The 17,386-nt window shown below is 39.2% G+C and overlaps 1 protein-coding gene and 1 long non-coding RNA gene across 5 annotated transcripts in view; one reads left to right on the top strand and one right to left on the bottom strand.

Annotated features, from left to right (window-relative positions):
- LOC147756130 (uncharacterized) overlaps window positions 1–10,222 on the top strand; it is a 16,312-nt gene extending 6,090 nt beyond the window's left edge. The window contains exon 2 of the long non-coding RNA XR_015326291.1: window positions 8,699–10,222. This is a non-coding gene — a long non-coding RNA (uncharacterized LOC147756130). The remainder of the gene's footprint in view (window positions 1–8,698) is intronic.
- LOC111249235 (protein NDRG1-like) overlaps window positions 1–17,386 on the bottom strand; it is a 39,508-nt gene that overhangs the window by 12,506 nt on the left and 9,616 nt on the right. Inside the window, exon 1 of one of the 4 annotated variants that reach the window (XM_022802823.2) lies at window positions 11,206–11,818. The exons of the other annotated variants lie outside the window; for them this stretch is intronic. The gene's annotated coding sequence lies outside the window, so the exon portion shown is untranslated. Of the gene's footprint in view, window positions 1–11,205; window positions 11,819–17,386 lie in introns of those variants that run through there. 4 annotated transcript variants of the gene reach the window in all.

Genomic DNA, 17,386 nt, shown 5'->3' with positions numbered 1-17,386 from the left:
ATATACATATTTTTTTTGGTTGTACCAATGTACAGCCTCGCGAACGTTGTGGTAGAGTATTTTACGTTGATTTTTGTGGTTGCTTTCCCAAGTTGCCTATATCTTGCGTGCCAGCAAAAGGTCTCGTAGTTATATTTTATGTTGGCTAAACTTTTTTTCCTGCTATATTAGCCACCCATAGAGTGGCAGTTCCACCAATCTAATTTTGATCGCTTTTCAGAGATTTGGCCGGATGTTTTACGATTCGCTCCTTCATTGTTTCCCTATACGAGTGTGTAGCATTTCTCTGATACACGATCTGGTTGCTCTTACAGTTTCTATATGGACTTTTCGGTGCGACCGCTCTACTCTAATACGACTTTCTTTGTGTTGTGTAATGTTGAACAGCTCTGCAGACATAGCTATATGTCAAGACAGCTATCCGTATCTAGCGAGTTTCTGAACGTTAACTCCGTTAGATAATTGGTTAGTCGAAGATCAAGGTGTCCTAGTGTTAGTGTTATTTCAGTTCCGGTTATTTTCTCTGCCTTCAAAGCCCATTAAACGATTCAAATTTTTGTTCAGGGATCTCTGTATAGAGGTGTGGGTCTCTGTTATGGGCTTAAATACCCCACAATATATGCCTCTCTTGTCATAAATGATGGTCAATCTGTTTGAGCCATTATCATGTATGTAAATATCACGTAACTTAGAATTCACGGTCTTTCACTTGGCCGCTCTCCAGCTAGTATTGCAAGTGCTAACATAATTTGCATTTTCTTAATGAACTGCCTGTTCTGATGTTCCACTTCAATTGAATCTTTCTAACCCTTGCGCAACTTTCATATTCATAAAAATGTGGGCTCTCTGACCAAATTCTAGCATCGTTGACGTCTACACATGATGCTTCACGTACGCTAAAGTGAAGACTACTATAAAATTCCGCAAGTCTCGTGACATTCGTGGCCATCAGGTCAGGAAGTATGCGACCTATCTGTTACTTGTGTGTATTTCTAACGGGCCCGACGAAGCTTGACATCGGTGCGACTGTTCCTGACACGTTCCTGATAATCTTGACGTGCTTACTCTGAGTAAAGTTGGCTTGTTCTTGTTTGTTTTACCACACAAGTTGCTAGTTGAACTTGATCTCGGATGTACATCTTCGGGGTGTAGCCCTCTCGGCGGGGTTTGATCTCATGCTTGCTATATACCGTTGGTCTAATGCGAGTACGGGACATACCGTGAGTGGAAGGTAGCAAAGTCTCCGTATTCACCTTGAACAACGAAAGCTAAATTCGTTACTATCCTCACGCCGATTTGTAGCTGGTCCTCTGTCTACGCAACTATATGTATATATATATATATATATATATATATAGTCTGTAAAGTATCTCTTTTTGTGCTGCTAGTAGCAGTATTTTTAAGTTGAGATTAGCAAACAAACTCGTTTTCCACATAAAAGTTCGCTTCAATAAAAACCATCAAAAATCGCGCCTTAGTGATCTAGAAATAATCTAGATTAATCATGGCTATACATATTCTAATAGTATAGCTTTCCCGTAACTTGAAGTTAGAATCTCTTTCAATGCCTGCACTTCGACGAGAGCCGTTACTACGAGCATCACAAAAGAACGTGGGTCGAGCAATACTTCCTGGATATCTGTACGCTATATTGGATATGGTTCTGCGGCCGCGCAGCCCGCAGTATCTACGCTCGTTGCTTCCTATTTGTAAGACAACCTGGCATTTTGCCTAACGTGTTTCCGCAACCAACAATAGCAACGATTAATACTTAGGCTGCTTCAGTGGTTTATAATTCAAGTGTTGACTATAACTTAGAAGGTTATCGATGCCGACAGAAATGTTGCCATTGAAAAACATATCCAGAGAACTAGGTCACTGCACGCTAAATTTATATCAGATCTCCGCTTATTTTGACACGACCTAAACATATCGGCGAAATAGCTGTGCACAAATACAGGTAGAAAATGTTTCAGAAGTCTAGCATTATCACTAAGGTATATTAAAAATGGACTGCACTATGGGAGTTGTCCTACCGTTAACTGTTAATGTTACATTTGCGATTGTCCTACCGATAATGATATAGATTGCTTGTAGTATTATCGTAGTAACGTGCATTCTCTCACACTATTTGTAGCTTGATGCATTGGATAATTATAATTATATCAAATAATATACTATATTTATTAAAGTGTTTGTTAATCTGTGTGCATTTCAATAACAAAGTTTTGCACTTCACCTCCTTGTTGAATCCAAGTACACACCGGAACGCCATTATGAATTGCGATGAATTATTTTAACGCGTAGCTACCAAGTTAAACACTAGTTCTGCACTGATCTCAGACTTTGTTTGAAAGCAGACTTTGTTAAGTCTGGTTGCTGTTCCATTGATGAGCTTAAACCGCTTGCAAATAGGCCCGTTGACTGGCCACAGGTCACTCTTAGTTAATCACCTCAGAACACCATCACCGTAAAGCTACAACCCCAGAGACAACACTGACACAGCTGAGCTTCCATCACAAAACCACAAGCGCTACAGCCCAGCTCGGTTAACTATTACCCGTCTATTTTTCTCTCATATAGTACCTTTTTCACCGCATTTTGACGTCCTGACAGTGACCTGTCACGTAACTGTATATAAAGATCTAGACTTGGCAATGCAAGCTTGAATGGTTCAACTTTCAATTCAAATTCTCAATGACGAAATATGCATTGGTATTTTGTGCTACGGTTTCGTGTTATAGAAAAATACTCGAGATGAGCTTTTCTAGTGCCGTTCGATTGAAATTATCTCACTTTTTACAAATTATTTTTCCTAGCCGTCGTTGTATTTTGGAAAAAAAAATAGCCTATGGGCTAGATGTTATTTTTGAATATTCGATTAGTACTTCTGTTTGGTTAAGTTTTTAGCAGTACGTTAAAATCAAAAAGATAATTAATATAAACTTTAAATATCAGGAGATTTAAGCAACAAGGAAATTAAAGGTTGAGGATAGCGGGAAAACATTATAATTTAACTGTACAATAAACAGAATTTTAGCCCGAATTCGAATTTCAAAAATGGATATTCCTGGTAATAAAAGGAGCATTTCTGAGACCTACTCTACTTCAGTTTTTGTCAAAATCAAGAAGCTTCCGAAACAATCTGGAAAATTTATATCATATACGTTGTCAACCCTATAAGTGGTCTTGGATGGATAACTTAAGCTTTGTTTACAAAGTTCGATAACGGAATATTAAAACTACAGAAAGCACCTCTCACAGGATGATAATTCGAAACACTCTTGAAGGCAGAGGGACAGTAAACGAGCCCTGAATTGGTCAAGAAAATTAACTATGAATATGCCATCTATCTCGATGCACCTTCAACCTATGAAATTTACTGAAAATTTAAAAATCTTCCAATAAATTGAGTGAGCAGCATGGGGAAACAGAACTTTTCACTGTCTCGTGACGTCTCGCCCTATGCTGGGCAATATGTAGCCACATCTATAGATTTTTACACAAAATTGTTACTGGTGACGAGAAGTAATTTCTCTACGTCAACGTAAAACAGCGAAAGGAATATGAGTATCCTTGGGAGACATGCCCCAGAACGAAGTTGAGGCCGATCTCCACTCTCAGAGTAGCGTTTGGCGGGACGGTTCTACCGGGGAAAAACAAGAGTGTCAGGTAGGGATACATACGTGTCCTAGTTGCATTCCGTAAGCAAAGTAATTTAATATATAAAACAAACTAATCCTTCTGCATTAGCAGCACCGAGTACACATCGCAGAGATTGTTGAAGTCTCCCTGGAAGGGCTCGAGTATGCTTTGTGCCTAGCATAATCTCCAGATTCTGCAGTGAGGGTTTATTGTTTTTTCCGATCACTAGCAAATGAAACTGATAATGGTAAAACTGACTTAGTAGAGTAAAAAATGCATAGCAAAACAGAATAAATAAATTAATTGATAGATTTAGAGGGATCACAAACAGCGGCGCTAAATATATGTCAACTTGACTCAAGTCGTTAGGTAAAAACACCATTATCACTTAATAATACGAGAACGAAAAAGGTAGAAAATGGCTAGTTGAAATTTCCCAACATTTTATATTGCCCTTACATCACAGTAACTTGAAAGAAGTTATAAAGGCAGCTCGGCAAGGAAGTATGTATTAATTATAATCACTGCAGATATTTAATGGCAGTGTTCGTTGATATTCTTAGTGGTTACCTGTTTAACTATAAGTATACACAGCTAACTAATAAAGCAATTACTTCGAAGCTCTAACGGAACTTACTTTGTGCAATTAAGTCCGACGATGTAAAAGTGTTACGGAAAACACAATTGACAAAAAAATTAACAATGTGTATATTTCATTTTTCGCACCTGTTTTGTCTCGAAGTTTATAGGTTTTACAATGATGCTATAAAAGTGTGGTTTAACACTCGATAATAGACGTCTTATTATGAGGAGAGTGTGATTCGCATAAAAAGTTCATACGAAGTTTAAAAACTTTGCTTTTTTTGGATTGGCGTTTCGTCATTTGTCACAACTTGATGCGTCATTGAAACCTTCTGCGTCGGCCGACTTATCTGAGCCCAAAGATAAAAAACACCCAAAGAGGCGCGTAACCGCAAAAAAAAATCTATAGATAATTCAATAATACATAACGGGAGCCAGAAGTGAGGAGCGGTCGTATCTCGAATCTAGTTATGAATGCGACAGCACGGAAAAGGGCAAGGCAAAATTATGAAGCGTGATAGTATCAAATAGATAACGCTGTCAAAAAACATTGTTGTCTATTGACATTTAATATCATCAGAAGTTGCAACTACGATGCAGTAATGCTCTGATATGGTAAACACATTGGGTTAAATAATTTTTGTAAAATGGACTTTTTGTTTTTTAGCTTAAATATGTTGGTTGATATGAATTTGATTCATATGAAAAGGCATCACTTCATCTGGGCTGAACTTATGAATTATATCTTGAACTTTAGAATCCTATCACGCGATTAGGAAGATATCCATCGACATTGCAAAGAAGACCGAGACGTTTCTAAAGCTCCGAGCAAACGCAGGGCGGTTATAAGAATCAAACTAAAATACTCTTCAAGGCTGCTCTGTGGAACAGTTATCAAACATAATCTGGTTGTCTAAGTGCAAAAACTTGAACATTAGTATGCTAAATAGTATTAAATCTTTTTCCTTATATATTCGTTATTTAAGATGCTTTTCAAGCTGCATATACTTCAAAGTACGTATGCTAACTCTTTTAAACGATACGCTTTTGTTGTGAATAGGAATATGTTTTTTAACTAGTATTCCCAACAAATCCTTATCAAATTATGCTGAGCAATCGGTGTTTCATATTATTAGTACATGATATAGTTTCCTCTGAAAAACGGTGCACGGTGGCCTTACAGTCATATAGCCTCTAAGCTTAGGGACTATTTTCGCTAACAGACAGAATCCTGGCAACGCAACTTCTTTATTAAGTTCTGTTGCAAGGCAATGACCGCATACTTTTAGAGCGTCGGTTTGAAGCCAACTGTAAATATCTCTAAATATTTGAGTGCATGGGAAACATCCGGGAAAAGTGAGATGCTGTGTCGTTCTTAAAGCCACTGTGAAAACCGTATTTATCAACAACGTTTATGGATAGCGTATGAGCAGGTTGGCCGTCTATCTTCATCAGGTTATATATATGTAAAGATAATTATGTACTGTTCAAACTCGATAAATATAACCTTTATTGTGCTGCTAAAGGTATTTTTCAATTTGAAGGAACTCTATGTAATAAGAATACCGATATTGTTAATATTTGCAGTTATTCTCTTCTAGTATTTACTGTACGTCATAATACGTGGCGCCCTTTACAACATTTTCCTTTTTTCTATAACGATAAAAGGTAATAAATAAAATCAATATAAATAGATAATGAACGGCCTTTTATGAAGTTGATTTAGAATGATGGCTTGAAAGAGGCATTGCGTGGGAGGATAATAGCATTCGTTTTTCAATCATCTTAAATAGAATATTACTTCCTAGTTTTTTTTTTTTTAGTAACGTGAATCTGTTCGGAGTAGAGCAGGCAAGAGGTTAGGCCTAAGTTCAGAGCTAAAGTTGTTGTCGAAGTGGAGTAGTTTGACTTGGATTTTTTTTACACAAAAGGATCTCTAGCAAAAAAACACAAGGACCACATTTATCAGCTTTTCATTTCACAGGCCCCGAAGTATTTCTTCGGGCATTTCCGATTACCTTGTTTCAGACATGTCACGAGACAGGTGCTCAACTAACATCCCGAGCCCTTTCTTTCTCACCGAAGGGCCGCAGCTGCTCTTCAGCATTCATTTATACACGTCTCGTTTACTTCGTAGGAAAAGCCTAGATCTATGCCTCTTTTACTTTTACGCATAGTGGCCAGCATCGGCTGGCCGTTTCAATGGCTAATCGAACTTTTGGGGGTCCTTACGTGATTATAACTGTGCCGTTATGGAAACTGGGTCACCATATATGAAGCCCAATAAATAATAGCTAGCTGGCATACGAGGCGTAGGTTGTTCTGTTGTGAAAAATAGGTTGACAAGTATCTAACTGTCAGCGTAAAATAGAATATTTACAGACTTATGTATACAGTTACGAGCTTTTGAAAGTCTGCATTGTTTAAATACAGTCTTCGTTAACCCTAGCACCTTTGCTTCTTGTTATGATCACCATCAACAGTATTATCAATCTCTGTCTGGTAATGTTTAAACACTGAACTCCATCTTACGTACGTATTTCATAGAAATAAAAATATTCAACTACTTGAACATATACCCTGCTGTTAGTGCCTTGCTGAACTTTTTAATCCTACGTTTTGCCATTAACAAACTTTGAAAAACATACGGTCTGTGGACTCGGCGCTTTCTTTTATAATAACTACAGCTCAAATCAAGGACGTTTGTGTTTGTTATTTCAAATTTTATCATTAATTATAACAAGTCAGTATGTATTTCAGCAACGGCAAGCAAAAGCGACAGTACGCCGTATATATATATGACAGTTCTTTTGAAACATACAGGCAGAAGGAAACATACAGGAAGTTTCGCCGAGTGCCCTGGCGATGCTCCTTGTTATTTCTCAGTATGGTTATCTATAACCCGTGTAGATAATCTATTAATCCTCCTTTGTATAAAACAACGTTTGTATATATAATTAGTGCCTTTTTTTGCAAGTGCTATACTAGAATTGGTTTTCTTTTATAGGCGGTCTATAAATCGTTTTTACCAGCCAATAATAGAGTCAACGTAGATTTTAGACTGAGAGTACTTGCTGGCACTGCATATATGTAAATTCTATTGATCAAGTATTAAACCTAAAAGAATTTGTTTTCTTGGGTGGGAAAAAAAGAATGATGCACTATATCGTTTACTTGTGTTAACTCAAGCACAATTATCAAGATCATGGATTGTATAGAAATTAACACAAAACTCTAAGGTAGTAATTGTCATCATAAAAACATTTAGCAATGCGGGCGGCTATTTACGGTAGGCCAACGAGTGACAGAGTAGGCAGTAAATATCATACAGCGAACCATGGCGGTATAAGTCGGCGTGCACAAATCGCTTGAGGAAAGCCGTACACAAGGTTACGTAGGATACGCATGGCTAGGTCGGCCAGGAGAACGTTCTAAGCGTGCCGACGTGTACCCTGTGGTGCAGAGAATTGAGATTGTGTTTCCGAAAAAAAAGACACCTTACTCAAAGCTATATCAAAGGACGATCTCGCTCGGCAAACTTTAAATTACTGAATTAGATCAGTTATTTTGTATTATGAAACATACGTTCTCATAGTAGAGTTTGACGAGGCTCGGCAATTTTGTTTACCGAGGAACGTATTGATTGACGTACAATACAAGAGGGACATGAAAGCTTAAAGTAGAACAAAGTTCAAGTGCGACCAAACAGAAGGTAAGCCACTATCGATCTCCGTCAGGATAATTCAGTGCAGGCTTGGTTAGACTAGTGCTTTCGAGCCGGAAGCGTGTGTAAAGATTACTTCAAATTTACCTGATTAAACAGAGGTGATAGTTCGCAAAAATCATTTCGCAGTTATAATTATATGCACGCTAAAAAATTAGGTGTGAGTCATTCTTGAAAAATTTAATTTTAAGGTGTTTTTGCGGAATGATAATTACGGTAATTACAAAGATGATCACCGCACATCGAAAAATCTATACTGTACTGTATTTATATATTTATGTATATGTATATAATGTACTGTAGCACAAACAACTGTTTTATTAAATTGTCTCGGTTTCTTAAAAGTTGTCAGCTATCGAGACTGCTTCGTTTTCTCTACCACCCTCTATGTTTCGAGTTTTTACGCCCCCAGCAACAACAAAGTGTGTTTATGCCCGGGTTCGAACCTAGACCACAACGTGTCCCTAATATTAGTAGACAAATACGTTATCTACTAAACCGTTACGAGGATTTCTTTACCAGCCTGTTGTGATCTGATTCTAATGTTATGATATATAAGTTGCCGAATTAATCCGGTATATCTGCGCTGTAAGTTACAAAATTGGTAGAGCTGACAGGATTTCTGAAACAAAAAAACAATGATTTTATCGCGTGTCAGGTGTGAACAATACATTTACTTTCAGTCGAGATTAGTTATGTAGCTAAATTGCTAATATAGCTCGTTCTTTATAATTTCACAAATTTCAGGGAAAGACGGTTCTTCTAGGTAAATCTCTCGAACGCAGTTGCTTGATCATCGCCGAACAGTCATGGTATCTTCTCGGGCGATTATTTGTTTGTTGAAAGATCCAGTTAGTTAACAAAGCTGACCGGAACAAGACAAGTCTTCGACAACGAAGAAACTTTGTATTTCGGGCAGTATTCTGTGGCTTTGGCGACAGGCGAAATAAAAATGTATCAAAAACGCTTTTTTTTTTCGCCCAACAAAGGCAATCTCCATGGTCAACTGCTATGACAGCTATCTAAGCAACGTAAGATGTTTAAAGAATCAACGGACGTATTAAAAATTCTAAAACAATACGTGCGTTGAGATCAGGAATAATTAAATTACTACTGGTTAAATATACCATGTGCCGGAAGAAACGACAATGGTTGACAGCAGAAGAACTATATTATATTAAAACAATGATCATAATGTGTCCATAGAAGAGCTCTTTGTGTGACAACAACTACGTTTCTACTTGTCTTCATTGTTTGAACTCCCAAAGCCAAAATCCGTAATCCGCTTAGGAATGATATATATGAAGAATGGTTAACATGTCTTGCCACACTGTGGCGCTTAATCAAGTAATAGCTGCTACCAGGGAACACAAATAACCTGAATCCTATATATTTCAAGCTGTTCTGTCTAAGAACCCATTCTGAACTAATTTTATAGTCACAGAGCTATAATAACGAATATCTAAGTTTATATATATATATAGCACATTCTAGATACACGTCTTCCATTCCGCTGTGCCTGCGCCTTTGGTGTACAGCAATTGACAATATCTCAGTGCCCCCTTGTTTTTTTATTTTACGGCGCTTGTATTAGCACTAATACTCGAGTGCCTTCTGTCATAGCGCTTTCAGAGTTCGTATCAGGGTGTAGACTTCTTTGATGCGCAAACATCACCATAAGCTGTAACGAAGCTCTAACGAAGATATATAATTAGAGAGACATTATATATAATATCCATGAGATGCTATCTTGCTCGCTCGCATAAAGTTATTCGTACAATCCGCTTTAGTCCGTATGAATATCTGAAGCAAGCTGACGAGAAACTATGACATGGATAAGCTGTCCATTTGACGTATATACAGCATTGTATAGTAGAATCTATATATTTGATAATATGTGGTGGTTACTGGAATAAATAAGACGATCGTGGGCACTCTATTTTTTAGGATTGATCTAATGTTAGATAAATCCTTGAAGTACATTAAAAAAAAAGTAGTAATCCGACACCATATGTAGTAAGATATTATGAATTAGAATAGACGTAACAAAACGTTTCAGAAAAGGGAACAGAGACCCTGTTGAAATTGATACGCCTACCAAGCGGCGTCACGCGCAGGTACTTAATATGCATTTGAATAAGCCAAACAATATTGCTTAAATACGCGTTTGTAGCGGCAGACACCTCACTACATACGACTATGTGTGAAGGCGGGTGACAAAGAACACCGAAAAATAATGCTAAAATAAAATCATTGGTGCTTTCTACATTGCCTTGCTTAACCGAGAAGGAGAGTAAACGAGGTCTCCGATGTGTTATGCAGAGAGTCGCGGGCTGCTGTAAAGAGTGAAGCTACGGCTAGCTTTCGATCGAAGTCCGAAGACGAATTGCCCGCCGTCCCTTAGCAAGCAGCCCCGTCGACCAGAAAAAGTCCCAGTGACACTAGTTCCCCAAAATGGCGAGGTTTTGTATTGGTACTGTGCTAAGGCCAGTCACTAAAAAAAACGATGGTGCGTCGTTGTGACATGTCTGCGACTAACCTTTGTGACAGCAAACAGCTGTAATCAACCACACAATATCGAGTTTACATACATTACTTTTAACCCTACCCTTTATATGGGACAAGCAAAGACAGCTTTCCGACAGTTCTGAGCAAAGGAGTACTTGTAGAAAAGCTAATAATACATCGTGGAAACTACATCGCCTCATTGTACGAAAAAATGGTTACATTTTTCCAATAAGTTTTGCTCGATTGTTGTTGGAATTTACATGAAACATATTTTGGGGGACGGGCAATTTAAACCAAAAAATAATACATATGTATATATGTAATAAAGTAAATAGTAACAGACGCTGATTTGGACGCGGTCAGGATATGGAAGGCCTAGCCGATATATTGTCAATCTCCTGTCAACGGCCTAGTCCTTCTTATTTTGATGGTTGTGGCTAAGCCCACGTCCGACCAAGCTTGTGGAAGCAACCGATCGCTAGAGCTGAAAACCGGCCCACTATCCGAGATCGCGTCCAGGTACATGAAAGCGATTTTTGGGGCCCAAACCAGGGGCTCGAACGAAGGGAACAAAGGACTAGTGTTTTACGATTGATGAAAAAAGGTTTCGCAACGAAGGGAAACGAGATCTGCGCCACGTGAAAGGAAAGTGGCCATATACGTGTAAGTTATGTATATATACATATATATATCTATTGCGAACGTCTAAATTGTTAATCGTCAATGTACGTATGCTTTCAACTTACCTTTCTATATCACCTTCCACTTGCGGGAAAGCAAGTACTGTGTAAGTTAACAACCTAAATTGCGATAACTGCCATAGGACACAAATTAGTTGCCGGCAGGGTCAGTGTGAAGCGAGTTACTAAACCCAGCATTATTCCACATACAAGAGCAAATAACAAAATAACGCAAGTACGCTAAATGTCGCTAGTAGCGTATTCAAAAGGCACAAGCTATGGAAGGCTTTGCAGTGAAACGGCTATTGATTATTAACTTCAAGCAGCGCGAAAGGGCAAGTTCTTCCGTTGACCCCTCTAACAACAAACGGGTCGCGTCACTATTTATCGTTTCAAAAAGTAGCAGCGGCAACTCCGTCAACATCTTTAGTAGCTTCAAGAAGGCTAACAGATGATAGCAGGAGGCCAACTAAAAGTTGAATCCCAGATCGGCCTCGTCACGCGGCTCTTTAAGCCATTGATGATTATACCGTTCAGTTTGGTGATGAGATCGACGCCAGACGAGAATGAGATTTGACCGTTTGCTACTTGGTGCATATATGGCCACGTCAGCGAAAGTGCAGGTTAGATGAGATTGATTTTGTCATCAGACGTTGCAAGCCGCCCAAACCTCGCTTGCGTTTTCTCTTCTGCGGGTGGTTTGCTTTCCCCACGCTCAGGCTACAAAGCATTTGCCTGATTTGCTGCTGCTGATCAAATGACAACTGATTAGTCAATCGGTTCCTTGCTCCAATTCAAGAATACTTGCTTTACACAAAGCCCATTTAGGCGGTTCCCGATGTTGTGGGCCTTGTGTCAGCTCGACAATAGGGTTAGTAGACAGTCTTGTATGCCAGCAATAACGAAGCCATTCTGGTGAACTTCGCTACGTTATCAACTCCCTTGGCCACAGCACCACGCTGGCGTGATAAACGGGTTAAAAATATCGTAAGTGAAACTACGACAGGGCATTTGTCCTGCGGGTAAAGCTTACTTTGTTAATTATGGGGGCAACAATAACAACATCGCAAGCTTATTAGTCCCGAGCATTAACTAATTAAAACATTTCGGTGATTATCGATGAGAAACTAATGATAATTCAAGGTAATATGACTATTGGTAGGATTATATATATATATAAACACATTCACGTCTTCTATCTGGATAGATATAAAGCTTATTTAAAAAATTATGCAGTAATTTAATCTTACCTATGCTGCCGCATGCATACAGCCTTAAACCTTCTTAGGATTTAAAGGATCTTTTGTAACAAACATTTGAATCATAGTAGAACTCAAATTCTTTTTCTCGCGCATGAATTTGCTCTACCGCGATGGAATACAGAGAATCGGGTGCTTGCTCTTATTAGATTTTAGTTTGAGTAGGACAAATTTAGACTGGTGTTTATCTAATCTAGGTGGAGGGCCTGTTTCAGATTTTTTATAATAAGTCTTTGGTATTTCGATAACGTACAGCCTAAAATTGTTGGCGAAAAACCTCCATGCTGGCGCATTTACAGAATCACAATAATAATAATCGTTTTGAGGCTTCAGCTCAGTTGGAGAACAGGCTTGTAATTTGTATAGTTTGGTGATAATTCGGTAGTTTACTCCATATATTTGAAAGGTCATTGTATCGTCATTCTTCAGCTAAGGTGCCCGATCCGGCTGCTGATTGTGCACACTACTGGTGCAATTAGCACAGCCTGCTGTTTTTCATGTCAGCGAAGGATGATCGAGGGTGCTGATTGGTGTTGCTGAAGTAAAATCCTGATATGGCCTCGGCGGACACGGAGCGAACTGCGCTATTTACGGTTACCATTTTATATCATTCTAAATTCGGATGTCGTAGAGGTAAATTCCAATCCAATTGAACAGTGTGCACCAATTCAGTAGCCTAGCGTTTCTGGCTGCGCGTACGCGTCAGAGAGTCCAAATCAGACTTAATGGAAGTACGGTATGTAAAATATTCTGAGCGAAGTCCTGTATGTATATGATGAGCGCCGACGAGAGCGGGCCGCTTCGCCGAGCTAGGTAACGTTGGGCGTGTTAGCATTGTAGATGTGCCGGAGACTGCATGGGGCGGCTCTTACAGAGCAGCAGGACGAGTTCTCTGCCTCTTCGGCAGTACGTAAACGCAACTGGCACAGATATACCCGATGTTATCGTGGTGCGTATATGGTGGCAACACCATATTCGTCCGCGGTCTCTGACAGTCCCCACAAGAAAAACATATGACAGAAAGTTAGCAACAGGCAGGCATTTAGTAATGTGAAGCAGCAACGCGATTGGTCGACAGCCGACCCTGCTATATATTAGCTTCTTACCGGATCGACTGGCGAATAGGCCCGCTTGAGATGATGGACGGGAAACTAATTGTCCTCTGGATTCGCGCCCGCCTAGAGCCAACCAGCGAATAGACCCAAAAGCGCTCATACACACAGACGCTCGGCGCTTCTATAGATCGACAAGTCAGCGATGATACAAACTACAGCACGTGGCTTGACTACAGTGTCGACCAGACGCAAAATGGGCGGAACACATCCATCCATGTGGGAAGTTGTACAGCAAGCAGCTACAAGCTGTTTCGAGAAAAAGAAGCCTCAGGCTGTAGCGTTATATTATTATATTACTAAGATAATAAGCATTGAGCAATCACTGATCTATTCAAAATGTCTAGTAATACCTGGACTCATCGTTTGCTTTTTCAAAATGAGGTTTTCGTGAATGTAGCGGAAAACAAGTAGACTTAATCAGTAAGACGACCATTTTTTTTATGAAATCTTCCTGCTGAATTTATTTTGTGCGAGTTCACTTATTATTTCAATTAAAATTCTGTATTACATGACATAAGCTACTACATACATCACAATGTTAGTATTTGCATTGTAAAGAGGCTACAACCTCGTCCTTTAAGGTTAATTGGGCTTATTACATGAACAAGTCTCGGAACCGATTAGACCTTGACTTAAAAATCGCAAAGCGTGTAGACCTATACCAATTGTTATCTTTCCTGAGACGATCCTAATCTTATATTTCAAATATATCTGTTAGTTTCTCTTTTAATTGCCAGCTGGCAGCCAGGCAAGCTAGATAGTGGCGATAGAAGCTTTCAAAAGAAAGTAGACCGAGATAATAGAAAGCAGCTTCAGTAATTAAAAGACTCAACAACAAGTGTATATGTATGTAGTTATGCATGTATGTTAAAATCTAGCGTAGTTACAAAAGAGAAACGGAAAAGTGCTGACAGGTTCGATATGTCGCTAAACAAACCTCGTTTTTACGGCTAGATAAAAGCCGTAAAAAGTGTGATTCCTATTTTTTAAAACTATCTCGTATAGGAAGACATATCACCGTCTCCGCGATGGCGCAGCGGCCTCCTCACGTTTTTTATTCGCTTTCTAAGGGAATGTACGCACCTTAGGCTCGAATTAGAAAATAAATATATTTATTTCATGGTTGCAGAGCGTAAGTCGTCTAGTGCGCCGTCTAGTCAACAGAGTTTTCGAGCACATAACATTCATTTAATACGGCGTCTTGTAAAAATATGGTATATTAGGATAGTGTAGGAAAAAAAACCATAACTTCGAGAAGGATATGACAATGGACCAGTAGAGTGGAGAATCAGACGTGACAAAGCTACAATGGAAATATCTGAACGTAGTAATAACGTCGTAGTGACGGTGTGAGACAGATTTGACTCTTACAGAATAACATAACATTAAAGGCAAGTGATTTAGAAACAAACGTATCCGATAAGCCAATACAAAAATTAAGGCGCGTTACAACAAAACTAAGGCGTTAATAAATCTGCGTGAGTTACGTAAATGATGAAGCACGAGATTATGAATTTATAATCATTTAAGGTACATACATACATATATACATACACCTATTGTTGTGGGCGGGTCGCCCTAGCGATTGGCAGACGTATTACTTGTCGTTCGTTTGATCCCTGTAACGCAACGTACGCCTTTGCCAATTTCACGACACATGACTTTCACGTGTCGCCGCTTTCAAACAAGCTTGTGGAACCTGGTGGAACCATTCGTTATAGATGATTGCATGATAACCCGTGAAGTAGCGTTATTTGTTGGTGTTTTTTTTTTCGGATTTTGTAGTTTTTTTCCGTCCGCAAGAATGCAGGTCATGTGTTACCTGCACCATACAAAGTCGTCGTCTGTGGAACAGGAGAGTGACCCAGATAGTATAGATAGAAATATGATACATACACCGAGATAAATGCACCGCCTATCATATTAGGATATTCTTAGCATAGGAGGTAACCACAATGTAAAAGTGTTCGTAATGTGTGGTTTGGGTCATCTCGGGCTTATTTCATGGTTCCGCTGTCTCCTGGATTCATTTCCTTAGCAGGTGAAAATGTATGTTGGACACTGCAACGTGTCTGCTCTTTACCGTTCCCGTTTTCCTCTATAGAAAAGAAATTCTGATTCTGGAAGTACCTGAGAAATGACCTAAAGGCATGACTTACGTCACTTGTTATCAATAATAGTTAATAACTTAGTTTTTTGTTGGGGCAGATTTTGTCGAAAGCTCTTCGCTGTTCGATCTACAACTACATTTTCGTTTTAGGTTATTTCAACTGATACGACACCTATTTGTTTAGTCAGACTAAGGTGAACAATTGTGGTATTTTTATATCCACCAAGCCTAAGCGCTACCACCCGTAAACTTTGAGGTGGGTCAGCCTTCATCACTGTTCTGAACTCCCCTTAATTCTCCTTTGCATAGCGTCATCTTCGACAATCATTTTCCATTAAAATTTCCCCTCCTGTTTAGGCCAACGGTTTATAGTAGTAGATTCTTCATCAAACGCAAGATTTACGCGCCGAGTTGTCTCTGCTACTGTAGTTCCAAGATGTAACTCATATGTATAGACGAGTCGAATTTTAAGAATTCTCGCAGCTTGCTGCACCTCCCCTCCTAACAATCTGAGTGACCATATCCATGGGAATCGTCTCGTAAAACGTAAAAGCGCATCTCGAATACAAAAAGTGCGATTATTTCTAGATAAAGCCTAAATATTACCTTTTCTTGTATTTAATCAACCTAAAACATATTAGTGCCAAACAAGTTAGCTTTGGCGGCTCACTCGATTAGGATAAGCTACGATTTTCGGTTTTTTCTGACCTTATTCGTAAAGATAACTATCAATCTATATCAATCAATGTAATGCTTCAGCTGCCCACATTTTACAGTATTCCTTTTTGTACATGATAGTTACACTAGACCGTGTCCCTTGTCTCGACTGTAAAAGACGAAGCCATTTCTCTCATGTACACACCACCACATGACTTCTGAACGGCTTCCATGATCCGAACATCTCGACAGGGTAGTTAAGTAAGCTATTGGTGCGTCTACTGTTAGCTACAAGCTGAATCGGATCTCGTGTAGTAACGAATACGAAAGCTAGCAGAAAGCACCACGTGAGGGCTTGAGGCAATGTGGCGCATGGTGAAGCGAAATATTAGATTCTATCAGCATGCTAAGGGCTGCGGCGAAAGTGAGTACATTAATGGGTCTCGTTATCCTCATTGTTTTCCGTGATCATCGCTCAAGATTTCGTGCTCAATCACAGGATAAAAACATCAAACTGCATAAAATGATGTTGAGATATTTTCGACTGAGGAGCACTTCAGGAAAAGTGGAACAACTGCGGCGGGAAATATCTTTTAGAATAGGCTCATATATGTACCGGGTTTACTAATTCCAGACATCATGGCAGATTTATTATCGCAATAGGGTGGTATAGCGTTTTAACAAATGACTGATGTTGTACAAAATCCAAGATCAAGCATCGGTCACTTACAAGCTCGACAAAACGGTCGTAAAGATGTTATTGAATTGCAGATAGAAGCAACACGATTCACGAGGCGCGAGCAGGACAACGACCTTTAGATGATAGCCAGAGTCTGGCTGAATTTGTTTTTATGTTACACTGTGCTAGTGGCAAGTGGTTTACTCTAAATGGATTTAGCATTAACCTTGAAACTATGGTGGTTAAAGGCCAAAAAGCTTTTTGCAAGGTAACCTATCGTTAGCGAGTGATCATCTGACACTATAATATGCAGCTTACGAGTCAGTTTTTAATAAATCCCTCTTAGTATTGTAACCGACCTCGAACCAGCTATAATCAATCTCTAGTCTGATGGCATCAATCACCGAGACAAGCGCATCAATCTTTG

Source organism: Varroa destructor, unplaced genomic scaffold (assembly GCF_002443255.2).
Source record: "Varroa destructor unplaced genomic scaffold, Vdes_3.0 BEIS01000004.1, whole genome shotgun sequence".
Lineage (NCBI taxonomy): Eukaryota > Metazoa > Arthropoda > Arachnida > Mesostigmata > Varroidae > Varroa > Varroa destructor.
This window is presented reverse-complemented; position numbering and strand designations above follow the sequence as displayed.